This window comes from Aotus nancymaae, unplaced genomic scaffold (assembly GCF_030222135.1).
Source record: "Aotus nancymaae isolate 86718 unplaced genomic scaffold, 86718_ANA_hifiasm-v0.15.2.pri h1tg001138l, whole genome shotgun sequence".
NCBI lineage: Eukaryota > Metazoa > Chordata > Mammalia > Primates > Aotidae > Aotus > Aotus nancymaae.
This window is the reverse complement of record NW_026989554.1, coordinates 17,501-24,218: the sequence shown is the minus strand read 5'-3', so window position 1 is coordinate 24,218 and position 6,718 is coordinate 17,501. Positions and strand designations below refer to the sequence as shown.

At 56.9% G+C, this 6,718-nt stretch overlaps 1 long non-coding RNA gene across 1 annotated transcript in view; it reads left to right on the top strand.

Annotated features, from left to right (window-relative positions):
* The first annotated feature begins 86 nt into the window (after positions 1-86).
* LOC135273341 (uncharacterized) overlaps positions 87-6,718 on the top strand; it is a 21,069-nt gene continuing 14,437 nt past the window's right edge. The window contains exon 1 of the long non-coding RNA XR_010341126.1: positions 87-152. This is a non-coding gene — a long non-coding RNA (uncharacterized LOC135273341). The remainder of the gene's footprint in view (positions 153-6,718) is intronic.

Here is a 6,718-nt window from a genome sequence, read left to right as displayed (position 1 = left end):
TGCGGGCCCTCTCGTGATCACGGTATAAACCCTTCTATACTGTGGAATACGGCGCGCGTGTGCGTGCGTGCGTGCGTGCGTACGTAGGTGCGTGTGTTTCTGTGTGTATTGCCGAGTCATGGTGCTTCCTTCCCCCGCAGGGGCTCCGCTCGGTTAGTTGTGGGGATAATGCCTGGGAGGGTGCCGGGGCTGACACTTGCATATGTTGTCTTCGGGCGTCACCTAGCGGTCCACGGTTCTTGAAGGTCTAGGCGGCATACGGGACGCTCTGGCCGCCCGCCCGCAGTCAGGAGCGATTGTGGCTTCTCTCCGCTACCCGCCGCCCCCGCCCACGCCCCGAGCTCACCCGCCCCCGCCCCGCCCCCCACCTTGGTCCGTCCCGTCCGTCCGTCCGTCCGTCCGTCCCCCTCACTCCCTCGTTGCCCAGAAGACCCCTGGAGACCCTGGCTGGGCCCGATTGTTCTTCTCTTTGATCCGTTGTTTCCCTTTCTCTCTTCGTGTCTTTTTTTTTTTTTTTTTTTTTTTTTGAGACGGAGTTTCGCTCTTGATACCCAGGCTGGAGCGCAATGGCGCTGTCTCGGCTCACCGCAACCTCCGCCTCCTGGGTTCAGGCAATTCTCCTGCCTCAGCCTCCTGAGTAGCTGGGATTACAGTCACGCGCCACCGTGCCCAGCTAATTTTTTGTATTAGTAGAGACGGGGGTTTCACCATGTTGACCAGGATGGTCTCGATCTCTCGACCTCGTGATCCACCCGCCTCGGCCTCCCAAAGTGCTGGGATTACAGGCTTGAGCCACCGCGCCCGGCCTCTTCGTGTCTTTTTAACCCATATGGACTCTGCTGCCTGGGTTTTATGGATGACAGCTCCACTTTAGGCCTTGCCGTTAGTGGGGACTTTCCTGATTCTCCTCAGTTGTAGTGAAAGCAGGTAGATGTCAAGAGCGTGCAAGTAAATGGCATTTCCCAGAAGTCATCGAATGGGTGTGGAGGAAGAAACATGCGGTGCCCCCCTTTCAAGGCAGCGATGCCAGCAATAATGAATTAGGTGTCATTGCTGGAGTCGGCTTGTTTCCTGAGTTGCCCTCCGTGCCCACCCCCACCCCAGGCTTGAAAACATTCTAGAATAACCCACTGTGCCTCCCGTCCCTTCCCCTTCCTCTTTCTGTCCCCTTCTGCTTGCTCCCCTCGGTTTCTCTCGTTCCAGTCAGGCATATCCTCTCCACTCCACCCCCACCCCCACTCCTTAGGTAAATTCAACCACCCTGGCCTGGGCCCTCATAGTCATTTTTTTTTTTTTCATTTTTAAGATAGAGTCTCGCTCTGTCGCCCAGGCTAGAATGCAGCGGTGTGATCTCTGCTCACTGCAACGTCTGCCTCCCGGATTCAAGCAATTCTCCTGCCTCAGCCTTCTGAGTGGCTGGGGTTACAGGCATGCGCCACCACGCCTGGAGAACTTTTTCCTTTTCTTTATACGTTAAAATTAAAGAAGTTTTTTTGTGTTTTTAGTAGAGACGGGGTTTCACCATGTTGGCCAGCCTGGTCTTGAACGCCTGACCTCAGGTGGTCCACCCGCCTCAGCCCCCCAGAGTGCTGGGATGACAGGCTTGAGCCTCCGCGTCCGGCTCATAGTCACTTTTAACGGTTACGTTAAGTGTAAATTTTTATTTTCCTGGCCAACATATTAGTAAGGTGGAAGGTGTGTCGTAGCCCCTACCTGGGCCTTACTATGCTTTTAGAGGATTAAAAAACAAGAAAATAGGCCGGGGCGCGGTGGCTCAAGCCTGTAATCCCAGCACTTTGGGAGGGCCGAGGCGGGTGGATCACGAGGTCGAGAGATCGAGACCATCCTGGTCAACATGGTGAAACCCCGTCTCTACTAATACAAAAAAATTAGCTGGGCACGGTGGCGCGTGCCTGTAATCCCAGCTACTCAGGAGGCTGAGGGCAGGAGAATTGCCTGAACCCAGGAGGCGGAGGTTGCGGTGAGCCGAGATCGCGCCATTGCACTCCAGCCTGGGTAACAAGAGCGAGACTCCGTCTCAAAAAAAACAAAAAAAAAAAAAAAAACAAGAAAAGATCTTTCTATCCTTTCTCCTTTTGTTTCTGTCTTCCTAATTTCCTTTTCCAGCTCTTTCTTTCTTTCTTTGTTTCTTTCGTGGTTTCTGTGTTTCCTTGTATTTTGTCTTTTTTTGCGACAGAGTCTCACTCTGTCACCCAGTTCTGTGTTTCTTTCGTGGTTTCTGTGTTTCTTTCATTGTTCCTGTGTTTCTTTCGTGGTTTCTGTGTTTCTTTCGTTGTTCCTGTGTTTCTTTCGTTGTTTCTGTGTTTCCCTTTTTTTTTTTTTTGAGACAGAGTGCCACTCTCTCACCCAGTTCTGGTTCTTTCGTTCTTTCTGTGTTTCTTTCGTTGTTTCTGTGTTTGCTTTCCTTTATTTTCTTTTTGCGAGACAGTCTCACTCTGTCACTCGGTTCTGTGTTTCTTTCGCTGTTCCTGTGTTTGTTTGTTTGTTTGTTTGTTTGTTTCTTTCTTTCTTTCTTTCTTTCTTCTTCTTTCTTTCGAGACAGAGTCTCACTCTGTCACCCAGTTCTGTGTTTCTTTCGTTGTTCCTGTGTTTCCTTTTTTTTTTTTTTTTTTTCTCCTTTTTTTTTTTTGAGACAGAGTCTCACTCTGTCACCCAGGCTGGAGTGCAATGGCGCGATCTCGGCTCGCTGCAACCTCCGCCTCCCGGGTTCAGGCGATTCTCCTGCCTCAGCCTCCTGAGTAGCTGGCATTACAGGCAAGCGCCACCATGCCCAGCTAATTTTTTGTATTTTTAGTGTAGACGGGGTTTCACCATGTTGACCAGGATGGTCTCGATCTCTTGACCTCGTGATCCACCCGCCTCGGCCTCCCAAAGTGCTGGGATTACAGGCGTGAGCCACCGCGCCCGGCCTAGTTCTGTGTTTCTTTTGTTGTTTCTGTGTTTCTTTCGTTGTTCCTGTCTTTCTTTCTTTCGTTGTTCCTGTCTGTCTGTCTGTCTGTCTGTCTGTCTTTCTTTCTTTCTTTCTTTCTTTCTTTCTTTCTTTCTTTCTTTCTTTCTTTCTTTTTCTTTCTTTCTTTCTTTCGAGACAGAGTCTCACTCTGTCACCCAGTTCTGTGTTTCTTTCGTTGTTCCTGTGTTTCCTTTTTTTTTTTTTTTGTAGCTGGGATTACAGGCGCGTGCCACCGCGCCCAGCTAATGTTTGTTTTTTTAGCAGAGACGGGGTTTCAACATTTTGGCCAGGCTGGTCTCGAACTCCTGACCTTGTGATCCACCCGCCTCGGCCTCCCAAAGTGCTGGGATTACAGGCATGAGCCACCGTGCCCGGCCTCTGCGTTTCTTTGTCTCTCTTCTCTCTCTCTCTCTCTCTCTCTCTCTCTCTCTCTCTCTCTCGCTGTTTCTTTCTCTCTGTCTCTCTGTCTCTCTGTCTTTCTTTCTAGACGGAGCCTTGCTGTGTCGCCAGGCCAGATAGTGTTTAGTACCGAATTTTATTTTCTCCATTTTCTGTCTTTTTCTTCCTTCCTTCCTTTCTTTCTTTCCTCCTCCTCCTCCTCCTCCTCCTCCTCCTCCTCCTCCTCCTCCTTCTTCTTCCCCTTCTTCTTCTTTTTTAATTTTCACCTTGATGCAGGTGGGCGAACGCTGAAAAAGGCATTAGCCTCTTCTTTCTTTCTTTCTTTTTCTTTCTTTCTTTCTTTCTTTCTTTCTTTCTTTCTTTCTTTCTTTCTTTTTCTTTCCCTCCTTCCTCCCTCCCTTCTGTCCTTTTATCTGTTCCTTTCCTTTATTCTTTCTTTCTTTCTTTGTCTTTTATACTTTCTTTTTTCCTCTCTTTCGCCCTTCTTTCCGTCATCTCTTTCCTCATTCTTTCTCTTTTTCATCTTTCTTCATTTTCCACCTTTCATCATATACCTTCTCCAGATTTTTTAAATTCTGTCTGTTTTCTCCATCTCCTTCCTCCCCGCTCCCTGCTTGCTTTCTTCCCTCCCTCCTTCCTCCATCTCTCTTTTTTCTATCCCCTCCCTCCCTCCCTCCCTCCCTCCCATCCCCCACCCCGTGTGGATTGTGAACGTGTCCTCATTCGGCGTCTCTCTGTCACCTGAACGACTCGCGCCCGAGTCCTGTGTGTTCTTTCTCCCTCCGAGATGCATCTCCAAACACCCACACGTCATGGGCTTGTCTTTTGACTCTGTCTCGGTCTACGCAGATACACGTTTGGAGGAGCGTTTCTGTGGGGTTGGGGTGGAGGGGCTGTGTTTTCGGCCTCGGGAAGACTTTCTCGACTCACGGTTTCGGTTTTGCGGTCCGCCGGCCGCCCTGCCATCCGGATGTGTCTCGGTGACAGGTTTGGGATGGTGACATGTCGCCGGTTTTCGGGCTCCATCTGGTGGCCGCTTTTATATGGTTCTCCTGGCTTCCAGAGCTCCGGTGGCAGCTGCTGAGCGAGGGGAGCGTCCCTGCTGTGAGCTAGGCAGAGCTCCGGAAAGCCTGCGGCTGTCAGCGGGGCTGTCCCTGTGGCGCCAGAGCTCTGGCGAGTCACTTGTGAGTCAGAGCACGGGCGTGCAGGGCTATAGAGGGGCAGGCTGTCGCCGAGTTTCCAGGCCCGAGCGAGGTGTGCGGGCTGCCGGGGCTGGTCGACCAGCACGCCGTAGCTCCCGAGGCCCGACCCGCGACCCGCGGGGACCCTCCGGGCATGGCGCGGGTGGCCGGGGACGCCCCTCCCCGGCCCTGTCGCGGGCCTGTGCGGGCCCTGGCCGCCTGAGGCACCCGCCGAATCTCTTTTCCAAGTTCTCGTGGGGAGTCGGTGGCCGTCCTGCGCCGTCCTCCCGGGGTGCCGTACCCGGCTGCGGTCCCTCTGCTGTGATACTTTTCTTCCAAGTCCGCGTTCGTAGTCGGAGAGTGGTCCCTGAGAGCGCCTTCGGTCCCTCGTGTGTCCCTCGCGTGTGAGGGGACGGCCGAATGGGTCTCGCTCTGGAGGCACGGGTCGGCCCCTGCGTGGCACCGGTGGCCCGGAGGGCGTCCCTGGTCTTGGGGGTCGACGAGACGGCCCTGGGTGCTCCGTGTGTGGCTGCGATGGTGGCCTTTTTGGGGACAGATGTCCGTGTCGTGCGTTTCTGAGTCGGTGGTGTGGCCGGTGACTCGACCCCCTGCCCCCCAGGGTGGGTATATCTTTCACGCTGAGTTTGAATTTTGGGCCACCGGGTTGTTGCTGACACGCTGTCCTCTGGCGACTTGTCGCTGGAGAGGTCGGGCCTCTGGATGCGTGGGGGTCTATCTGGTCTGGCGGTGACCTGGCTAGCCGGCCCTGCTCTGGCTTGAGCCGCCGGCTGGGGCCCGTGTGCCTTGCCTCTCACGCATCCGTCTGAGTGTCCCGGCTCCCCGGTGCCGCCCTGGGTGGGCCCGGGTCTCCTCTGACCCACCCGGGTGTGGTGGGGAGAGGCCGATGCGGGTGGGGGGCTCCCTTCCGCCTGCGCGTGCGCTCCCCGCTGCGGGCACCTGGGGCGGTCGCGACAACCCCGCTCCGTTGGCTCCGTGCCGTGCGTGTCAGGCGTCCTCCGCTCCCTTGGGGTTGTCCGCCGTCCCTTCCCTCAGAGCGGGGCTGGCCGACCGCGGGCTGTGGTCGGCTCGGTGGTTTGGTGAGGCTGGTGAGGTCCCGTTGCTCCGCTCTGGGTCTTGTTCCGATCGATGTGGTGACGTCATGCTCTCCCGGGCTGCGACCGTTCCGCGGTGGGCGAGGGACGGACCTTCATGGTGAATGGCTCCGCTCTTCTCACCCCACCCGCGGGGGGGCCCCGTGTCTCTCCTCTCCCTGCATGTGTGGGGCTTGTGGTGGGAGGCATTAGGGGTACGGAATCCGGCCCGACCTCGCCGTGCTTCTCCTGTCGTCTGCCTGGCGGGGGCGGCGGGGTCCTCTGACACGGCAGGCATCCCTCGCTCTCGCCTCCTGTGGGTGTTGCCTTGCGGGCGCGGCCCCCCTCCGCGGCGGTGGGGGGCTGTCCCGCCGGCCCGTCGTCCTGCCCTTGCCGGGGTGGTGCGAGCGTTGGCTCCGCTCAGGCCTTTGCGGTGCTCCTGGAGCGCTCCGGGTTTGTCACTCAGGTGCCCGAGGCCGAGTGGTGGTGGTGTTCCCGCCCCTGGGGCCCCCTCCTCCGGCTGCTGCCACGGGGGGTCTGCGTGTGGGTCCTGAGGAGGAGCTCAGCTCATTGGAGGGGGTGTGGTCGAGCGAGGTGCGCCTCTCCCGCGTGGGGTAAGGGGTGCCGCAGGTTTTCCTTCTCCTGCTGCCGTAGACCACGGCCCCCCCTCCCTTCCCCAGGTGTCCCTGAGCGCCTCCGTGGCTGGCCCGGTGAGGGGGCGACCGGTGGGTTGGGGGAGCGTGACCCGCCCTCGGTGAGAAAGCCTTCTCTAGCGATCTGAGAGGTTGTGCCTTGGGGTGTACCGGATTCCCCCGGCTCGCCGCCTCTCTCTGCGTTGTGGTAGCGCTGCCGTCAGCGATTGGATTCGCTCACGTGTAGGCAGAGTTCCCTCTTCTCGGTGATGGGAGAGAGAGGGGTCCGCCGGTCCCCGCGGTGGGGACCGAGCGCCGCTCGATGCCTACTGTGGCCCGCGCCTCCCCCCTCTGAGTCGGGGGAGGGTCCCGCTGGGCCTGGCCCGGTGTCCTGGCCGTTGGGGGCGTCGTAGCTTGAACGCTGGGTGCGCGTGGCGTGTCCAG